Below are 10,000 nucleotides of genomic sequence, written 5' to 3' on the forward strand. Positions count from 1 at the left end.
TCCGGAGAGCCCCCCTGGAGGCGAGAGCGCGCGAGTCGGGGAGGAACCGACCGCCCATGACGGTCGACGAGTCGACCGGGCGGGGGCCTGCCCCAGGCGCTGTGCGTTTTCCAGAGACTCAGGGCCATGACCATACTCCGTTGGCTGGGCATCACTCCAGGCGGCGGTCATATCGGCTGAGACGTGGGCGGCCCTGTCCCGCCCGGTGTGGTTCGTTTAACGGCCGACGCCGGTGTGGTTCGTTTAACGGCCGACGCCGGTGCTTGCCTTCCTTGGATGACGTGCCATTCGTTTTATTCGTTCGTCACTACCTCCGTGTGCGTGCCCGGGACTTTTCGAGGCATTTGTGTCTGACGTACGAGGCCTCTCGCCGGGCTCGAGAGGTCCCGAGATCCGGCCTACCGCAACCTTGGAGAGTCGCGAGGTGCTCTTCCCTATATACCCGATGGCACCTGTTCACCCTACCGTCCCCTGCTGGACGGGGCCCGGCCCGGGACTCGGCCGGGACGACGCACCTTCGTCGGTAAGAGTGAGAGGGTCCGTGACCCTGGAAGTGCGCGAGCCACCCGACTTGGGATCCATAATCGTCGGCGGCCCTGTCCCGCCCAAGACGAAGCGCCTTCGTCGGCCTGACATGTAGGGTCGTCGACCCTGGAAGTGCGCGAGTCACCCGACTCGACTTTAGCTGAGGCCGGGGAGGCCGGCCCGTCCCCGTCCGTGCCCGGGGACGATGCACCTTTGTCGGTGCGACCGAGAGGGTCGTCGACCCTGGAAGTGCGCGAGTCACCCGACTCGACTTTTTCACTGAGGCCGGGGAGGCCGGCCCGTCCCCGTCCGTGCCCGGGGACGATGCACCTTTGTCGGTGCGACTGAGAGGGTCGTCGACCCTGGAAGTGCGCGAGTCACCCGACTCGACTTTTTCACTGAGGCCGGGGAGGCCGGCCCGTCCCCGTCCGTGCCCGGGGACGATGCACCTTTGTCGGTGCGACTGAGAGGGTCGAGGACCCTGGAAGTGCACGAGCCACCCAACTCGACTTCCATAGCGGTCGGCGGCCCTGTCCCGCCCAGACACGAAGCACCTTTGTCGGTGCGACCGAGAGGGTCTTGGACCCTGGAAGTGCGCGAGCCACCCAACTCGACTTCCATAGCGATCGGCGGCCCTGTCCCGCCCAGACACGAAGCACCTTTGTCGGTGCGACCGAGAGGGTCTTGGACCCTGGAAGTGCACGAGCAACCCAACTCGACTTCCATAAGGGCCGGGGAGGCCGGCCCGTCCCCGTCCGGGGACGAAGCACCTTTGTCGGTGCGACTGAGAGGGTCTTGGACCCTGGAAGTAAACGAGCCGCCACACTCGACTTCCATAGAGGAAGGCGGCCCTGTCCCGCCCCAGACGATGCACCTTCGTCTGTCACACTGAGAGGGTCTTGGACCCTGGAAGCCGCCCCACTCGACTTCCATAGAGGTCGGCGGCCCTGTCCCGCCCCAGACGATGCACCTTCGTCTGTCACACGGAGAGGGTCTCGGACCCTGGAAGCCGCTCCACTCGACTTCCACGCTCGCTCGCTCCTTCGTCCGCGCCCCACGAGAATCAGGGACGCCCCGGGGCCGGCCGCTCGCCCGACCGACTTCCGGGACTCCCGGGACCGCCCGTGAGGCCTTCCGACGTCGCCCGAGACGAAGCGCGCGGGGTCGGTGCGCCCGAGAGGGCAGGAGGCACCGGGGCCGGCCGCTCGCCCGACCGGCTTCCGGGTCTCCGAGACCGCTCGGGTGACCTATCCTCGCGCCCGCCCGACCGACGGCCGGGGGCCCTCCGCGACCGGGGGTTTCCGTTTTACGGCCGACGCCGAGATCCTTCGACGGTTCCGACTCGTTTTGTTACGCTTTTGTCGGTTCGCGCCCGCGTTTGAGAGTATGCGTGCGGGGCCGAACCTCTGAGGCCGTGGCCTCGATCCAGGGCGGATCTTTTCTCACGTTTTATAAGGCCGTAGCCTAGATCCAGAGACTTTAGGATCTTTTAGCGGCTCGTGAGCCGTAGCGTTGATCCAGGGCGGATCTTTTAACAGGTTTTTAAGCCGTAGCTTTGATCCAGGGCGGATCTTTTCACGTCCGTAGCCTACAGATCCAGGGACTTTTGGATCTTATTGCCGTTTTTAGGCCGTAGCCTTGATCCAGGGCGGATCTTTTGGTGGTTTTTAAGCCGTAGCATTGATCCAGGGCGGATCTTTTTGCGGCCGTAGCCGAGTTCCCATCACCCAAGAAAGCTTTTCTTTTTAGGCCGTAGCCTGGATCCAGGACGGATCTTTCCGCCTAGGCGGCACGCGGATATGGGTTTCCCATCTTTCGGGTACAAGAGAGAGCTCTTTGCGAGCTTTTGGCCGCTCCGCGACCGACGCGTTCGCCCCGGGCGCTGCCTCGCCTCAGACGCCCTTCGACCGTTCCAACCGTTCCAGTTCTTTTAACGGTTCTTTCGTTCGTCGCACACCGAGGCTGGGCCAGACCTAACGGGAATCTCTTGTCTCTGTCTGCCCTGGGACGGCTATGGAAGTAGTGGCGAGGAGCTCGTCCCTATAAACCCGATGGCACCTGTTCACACTACCGGCCCTTTTGAGACGGGGCCCTGCCCGTGGCGGGCCCGGGAGGAGGCGCCCGCGTCGGTACGCGCGACGAGGTCCGACACCCTGGAAGTGCGCGAGTCACCCGACTTTAGCTCCATATTTTTCGCCGCACACCTCATGCCCAGGATGAGGCGCCCTCGTCGGTACGCGCGACGAGGTCCGACACCCTGGAAGTGCGCGAGTCACCCGACTTTAGCTCCATGTTTTCCGACGCACACCTCGCGTCCGCTCACGAGACCTCGTTTCGGCCTAGGGGTGTGCCACGTACCGCCCTCGCGTCCGCTTACGAGCGTCTTCTCGGGCTCGGCGGTGGGTCGAAGACCCTGGAAGTGTAGGACTTCCAGGACGCACGGGCGGCCGCGCACCGTCCCGAGCGCCCGCTTCCGAGTCACCCCTTCGGGCTAGGCAGGCTGGGTCGAGGGCCCTGGAGGTCCCCGACTTCCAGGAGGGAGGGCGGCCCTGTCCCGACCCGGCGTCCGCTCCCGAGTCACCCATTCGGGCTAGGTAGGCTTGGTCGGGTACCCTGGAGGTCCCCGACTTCCAGGAGGGAGGGCGGCCCTGTCCCCACCCGGTGTCCGCTCCCGAGTCACCCATTCGGGCTAGGTAGGCTTGGTCGAGGGCCCTGGAGGTCCCCCGACTTCCAGGAGGGAGGGCGGCCCTGTCCCCACCCGGTGTCCGCTCCCGAGTCACCCATTCGGGCTAGGTAGGCCTGGTCGAGGGCCCTGGAGGTCCCCGACTTCCAGGAGGGAGGGCGGCCCTGTCCCGCCCGCCTCGGAGGCCTCCCCTCGGGCAGGGGAGGCAGGGTCGGGGGCCCTGGATGTCCCCGACTTCCAGGAGGGAGGGCGGCCCTGTCCCCACCCGGTGTCCGCTCCTGAGTCACCCATTCGGGCTAGGTAGGCTGGGTCGAGGGCCCTGGAGGTCCCCGACTTCCAGGAGGGAGGGCGGCCCTGTCCCGACCCGGTGTCCGCTCCTGAGTCACCCCTTCGGGCTAAGCAGGCTGGGTCGAGGGCCCTGGAGGTTAGGGTTAGGACGCTTCCGACCCTGGAAGTGCGCGAGTCACCCGACTCGACTTTCGCTGAGGCCGGGGAGGCCGGCCCGTCCCCGTCCGTGCCCGGGGACGATGCACCTTCGTCGGTGCGACTGAGAGGGTCGAGGACCCTGGAAGTGCGCGAGCCACCCGACTCGACTTTTTCACTGAGGCCGGCCCGTCCCCGTCCGTGCCCGTGGACGATGCACCTTTGTCGGTGCGACTGAGAGGGTCGAGGACCCTGGAAGTGCACGAGCCACCCGACTCGACTTTTTCACTGAGGCCGGGGAGGCCGGCCCGTCCCCGTCCGTGCCCGGGGACGATGCACCTTTGTCGGTGCGACTGAGAGGGTCGAGGACCCTGGAAGTGCGCGAGCCACCCGACTCGACTTCCATTGCGGTCGGCGGCCCTGTCCCGCCCAGAGACGAAGCACCTTCGTCGGTGCGACCGAGAGGGTCTTGGACCCTGGAAGTGCGCGAGCCACCCGACTCGACTTTTTCACTGAGGCCGGGGAGGCCGGCCCGTCCCCGTCCGTGCCCGGGGACGATGCACCTTTGTCGGTGCGACTGAGAGGGTCGAGGACCCTGGAAGTGCGCGAGCCACCCGACTCGACTTCCATAGCGGTCGGCGGCCCTGTCCCGCCCAGACACGAAGCACCTTTGTCGGTGCGACCGAGAGGGTCTTGGACCCTGGAAGTGCGCGAGCCACCCGACTCGACTTTTTCACTGAGGCCGGCCCGTCCCCGTCCGTGCCCGGGGACGATGCACCTTTGTCGGTGCGACCGAGAGGGTCGAGGACCCTGGAAGTGCGCGAGCCACCCGACTCGACTTTTTCACTGAGGCCGGCCCGTCCCCGTCCGTGCCCGGGGACGATGCACCTTTGTCGGTGCGACCGAGAGGGTCGAGGACCCTGGAAGTGCGCGAGCCACCCGACTCGACATTTTCACTGAGGCCGGCCCGTCCCCGTCCGTGCCCGGGGACGATGCACCTTTGTCGGTGCGACCGAGAGGGTCGAGGACCCTGGAAGTGCGCGAGCCACCCGACTCGACTTTTTCACTGAGGCCGGCCCGTCCCCGTCCGTGCCCGGGGACGATGCACCTTTGTCGGTGCGACTGAGAGGGTCGAGGACCCTGGAAGTGCGCGAGCCACCCGACTCGACTTCCATAGCGGTCGGCGGCCCTGTCCCGCCCAGACACGAAGCACCTTTGTCGGTGCGACCGAGAGGGTCTTGGACCCTGGAAGTGCGCGAGCCACCCGACTCGACTTTTTCACTGAGGCCGGCCCGTCCCCGTCCGTGCCCGGGGACGATGCACCTTTGTCGGTGCGACTGAGAGGGTCGAGGACCCTGGAAGTGCACGAGCCACCCGACTCGACTTCCATAGCGGTCGGCGGCCCTGTCCCGCCCAGAGACGAAGCACCTTTGTCGGTGCGACTGAGAGGGTCTTGGACCCTGGAAGTGCGCGAGCCACCCGACTCGACTTCCATAGCGGTCGGCGGCCCTGTCCCGCCCAGACACGAAGCACCTTTGTCGGTGCGTCCGAGAGGGTCGAGGACCCTGGAAGTGCGCGAGCCACCCGACTCGACTTTTTCACTGAGGCCGGCCCGTCCCCGTCCGTGCCCGGGGACGATGCACCTTTGTCGGTGCGACTGAGAGGGTCGAGGACACTGGAAGTGCGCGAGCCACCCGACTCGACTTTTTCACTGAGGCCGGCCCGTCCCCGTCCGTGCCCGGGGACGATGCACCTTTGTCGGTGCGACTGAGAGGGTCGAGGACACTGGAAGTGCGCGAGCCACCCGACTCGACTTCCATAGCGGTCGGCGGCCCTGTCCCGCCCAGACACGAAGCACCTTTGTCGGTGCGACTGAGAGGGTCGAGGACCCTGGAAGTGCGCGAGCCACCCGACTCGACTTCCATAGCGGTCGGCGGCCCTGTCCCGCCCAGACACGAAGCACCTTTGTCGGTGCGACTGAGAGGGTCGAGGACCCTGGAAGTGCGCGAGCCACCCGACTCGACTTCCATAGCGGTCGGCGGCCCTGTCCCGCCCAGACACGAAGCACCTTTGTCGGTGCGACTGAGAGGGTCGAGGACCCTGGAAGTGCGCGAGCCACCCGACTCGACTTTTTCACTGAGGCCGGCCCGTCCCCGTCCGTGCCCGGGGACGATGCACCTTTGTCGGTGCGACTGAGAGGGTCGAGGACCCTGGAAGTGCGCGAGCCACCCGACTCGACTTTTTCACTGAGGCCGGCCCGTCTCCGTCCGTGCCCGGGGACGATGCACCTTTGTCGGTGCGACTGAGAGGGTCGAGGACCCTGGAAGTGCGCGAGCCACCCGACTCGACTTTTTCACTGAGGCCGGCCCGTCCCCGTCCGTGCCCGGGGACGATGCACCTTTGTCGGTGCGACTGAGAGGGTCGAGGACACTGGAAGTGCGCGAGCCACCCGACTCGACTTTTTCACTGAGGCCGGCCCGTCCCCGTCCGTGCCCGGGGACGATGCACCTTTGTCGGTGCGACTGAGAGGGTCGAGGACACTGGAAGTGCGCGAGCCACCCGACTCGACTTTTTCACTGAGGCCGGCCCGTCCCCGTCCGTGCCCGGGGACGATGCACCTTTGTCGGTGCGACTGAGAGGGTCGAGGACCCTGGAAGTGCACGAGCCACCCGACTCGACTTCCATAGCGGTCGGCGGCCCTGTCCCGCCCAGAGACGAAGCACCTTTGTCGGTGCGACTGAGAGGGTCTTGGACCCTGGAAGTGCGCGAGCCACCCGACTCGACTTCCATAGCGGTCGGCGGCCCTGTCCCGCCCAGACACGATGCACCTTTGTCGGTGCGACCGAGAGGGTCGAGGACCCTGGAAGTGCGCGAGCCACCCGACTCGACTTTTTCACTGAGGCCGGCCCGTCCGTGTCCGTGCCCGGGGACGATGCACCTTTGTCGGCGCGACTGAGAGGGTCGAGGACCCTGGAAGTGCGCGAGCCACCCGACTCGACTTTTTCCACTGAGGCCGGGGAGGCCGGCCCGTCCCCGTCCGTGCCCGGGGACGATGCACCTTTGTCGGTGCAGGGGAGGCTGGGTCGTGTGCCCTGGAGGTCCCCGACTTCCAGGAGGGAGGGCGGCCCTGTCCCCACCCGGTGTCCGCTCCTGAGTCACCCATTCGGGCTAGGTAGGCTGGGTCGAGGGCCCTGGAGGTCCCCGACTTCCAGGAGGGAGGGCGGCCCTGTCCCGACCCGGTGTCCGCTCCTGAGTCACCCCTTCGGGCAGGGGAGGCAGGGTCGGGGGCCCTGGAGGTCCCCGACTTCCAGGAGGGAGGGCGGCCCTGTCCCGGCCCGGTGTCCGCTCCTGAGTCACCCCTTCGGGCAGGGGAGGCTGGGTCGAGGGCCCTGGAGGTCCCCGACTTCCAGGAGGGAGGGCGGCCCTGTCCCGACCCGGTGTCCGCTCCTGAGTCACCCCTTCGGGCAGGGGAGGCTGGGTCGAGGGCCCTGGAGGTCCCCGACTTCCAGGAGGGAGGGCGGCCCTGTCCCGCCCGCCTCGGAGGCCTCCCCTCGGGCAGGGGAGGCAGGGTCGGGGGCCCTGGAGGTCCCCGACTTCCAGGAGGGAGGGCGGCCCTGTCCCGGCCCGGTGTCCGCTCCTGAGTCACCCCTTCGGGCAGGGGAGGCTGGGTCGAGGGCCCTGGAGGTCCCCGACTTCCAGGAGGGAGGGCGGCCCTGTCCCGCCCGCCTCGGAGGCCTCCCCTCGGGCAGGGGAGGCAGGGTCGGGCGCCCTGGAGGTCCGGACCTCCAGGGGGAGGGAGCCCGACCCCGTGCCCGGGGAGGGTGAGCCTAGGTCGGGTAGGCTCGCGCGAGATCGAAGGGCTGGCTCGCCGAGGACGCTCTCCCCTATATACCCGATGGCACCTGTTCGCCCTACCGTCCCTTGCCGTGGGGGACCCCGCCGGGTCCGCGGCCGGGAGGGTGCGCCTCGGTCGGCCCGGACGAGAGGGTCGGGGGGCCTGGAGGTGCGCGGGCCGCCCGGATTTCACCCAGGGGGGGTCTGCGACCGCGGCATGCCCGCCTCGGAGGCCTCCCCTCGGCCCGGACGAGAGGGTCGGGGGGCCCGGAGGTGCGCGGGCCGCCCGGATTTCACCCAGGGGGGTCGGCGGCCGCGGCCTGCCCGCCTCGGAGGCCTCCCCTCGGCCTGGGTCGGCGGGGTCGGGGTGCCCGGAGGTCGACCGGTCGCCCGGGTGCCCCCGGGGGCCTGCGTTAGCCGGCGAGGCCGTACGACGCACCGTTTCCGAGATATCGGCCAATGAACTGCCGGGCGCCGTATCTCCGGCCCCCGGGGTCGCACGGACTCGCGGCCGGGCTCGTTGGAAAGGTCTCGTCCGGGGCTTTCCGGCGACGCCGGCCGCGAGTCCGTGCGACCCCGGGGGCCGGAGATACTTCCGGTCGAAAATCCGAATTTCGTTACCGCGCCGCGCCGGCGCCTCGGGCCCGGGGCCTTCGACCTTCGGGTCGGTCGGTCCGCCGGAGGGGGCCTGTCGAACGAGCCCACCCGCGAGTCTCTGGCCCCTTCCGCGGCGGAGATACGGGGGGCCGCCCGCGGACATTCCCGCGGCCGTAGCTCCGGCGCCTCGGGTCCGAGACCTTAGCCCTTCGGGTCGTTCGCTCTACCCGAGGGGACCTTTCGAACGAGCCCGCCCTCGACCCGCTGACCCTTTCCGCGGCCGAGATACGGCGGTTCGAAAAAAAAAAAAACGCTCGTCCGGAGCTCGGGCGCCCCTAGCGTCCGCTGCGTTCGTCGGCCGGAGGCGCGGCCGGTCTCGTTCGAAAGGTCTCGCCCGGGGCTTTCCGACGACGCCGGCCGCGAGTCCGTGCGACCCCGGGGGCCGGAGATACTTCCGGTCGAAGTTCGGAAAACTTCCTACGGCCGTATCTCGGGCGCCTCGGGGCCGAGACCTTAGCCCTTCGGGTCGGTGGCTCTACCGGAGGAGACCTTTCGAACGAGCCCACCCGCGGGTCTCTAGCCCCTTCCGCGGGGGGGATAGGCCGGTCCGTCTCCGGATTTTCCCACGGCCGTAGCTCGGGCGCCTTAGGTCCGAGACCTTAGCCCTTTGGGTCGGTGGCTCCGCGGGGGGAGACCTTTCGAACGAGCCCACCCGCGAGTCTCTAGCCCCTTCCGCGGCCGAGATACGGAGTACCACCGCCGCACCTTTAAAAGGCCGTAGCTCGGGCGCCTTAAGTCCGAGACCTTAGCACTTTGGATCGTTTACTCCACCGGAGGAGACCTTTCGAACGAGCCCACCCGCGAGTCTCTAGCCCCTTCCGCGGCCGAGATACGGAGTACCACCGCCGCACCTTTAAAAGGCCGTAGCTCGGGCGCCTTAAGTCCGAGACCTTAGCCCTTTGGATCGTTTACTCCACCGGAGGAGACCTTTCGAACGAGCCCACCCGCGAGTCTCTAGCCCCTTCCGCGGCCGAGATACGGAGTACCACCGCCGCACCTTTAAAAGGCCGTAGCTCGGGCGCCTTAAGTCCGAGACCTTAGCCCCTTGGGTCGGTTACTCTATCCGAGGGGACCTTTCAGACGAGCCAACCCGCGTCTCTCTAACCCTAACCCCGGCCGAGATACGGACCACCACCGCGGCACCTTTAAACGGCCGTAGCTCGGGCGCCTTACGTCCGAGACCTTAGCCCTTTGGATCCCTTACTCCACCGGAGGAGACCTTTCAGACGAGCCAACCCGCGTCTCTCTAACCCTAACACCGGCCGAGATACGGACCACCACCGCCGGACCTTTAAACGGCCGTAGCTCGGGCGCCTTAAGTCCGAGACCTTAGCCCTTTGGATCGTTTACTCCACCGGAGGAGACCTTTCGAACGAGCCCACCCGCGAGTCTCTAGCCCCTTCCGCGGCCGAGATACGGAGTACCACCGCCGCACCTTTAAAAGGCCGTAGCTCGGGCGCCTTAAGTCCGAGACCTTAGCCCCTTGGGTCGGTTACTCTATCCGAGGGGACCTTTCAGACGAGCCAACCCGCGTCTCTCTAACCCTAACCCCGGCCGAGATACGGACCACCACCGCGGCACCTTTAAACGGCCGTAGCTCGGGCGCCTTACGTCCGAGACCTTAGCCCTTTGGATCCCTTACTCCACCGGAGGAGACCTTTCAGACGAGCCAACCCGCGTCTCTCTAACCCTAACACCGGCCGAGATACGGACCACCACCGCCGGACCTTTAAACGGCCGTAGCTCGGGCGCCATACGTCCGAGACCTTAGCCCTTTGGATCCCTCACTCCACCGGAGGAGACCTTTCAGACGAGCCAACCCGCGTCTCTCTAACCCTTTCCCCGGCCGAGATACGGACCACCACCGCGGCACCTTTA

This window comes from Misgurnus anguillicaudatus, unplaced genomic scaffold (genome assembly GCF_027580225.2).
Source record: "Misgurnus anguillicaudatus unplaced genomic scaffold, ASM2758022v2 HiC_scaffold_37, whole genome shotgun sequence".
Taxonomy (NCBI): Eukaryota; Metazoa; Chordata; class Actinopteri; order Cypriniformes; family Cobitidae; genus Misgurnus; species Misgurnus anguillicaudatus.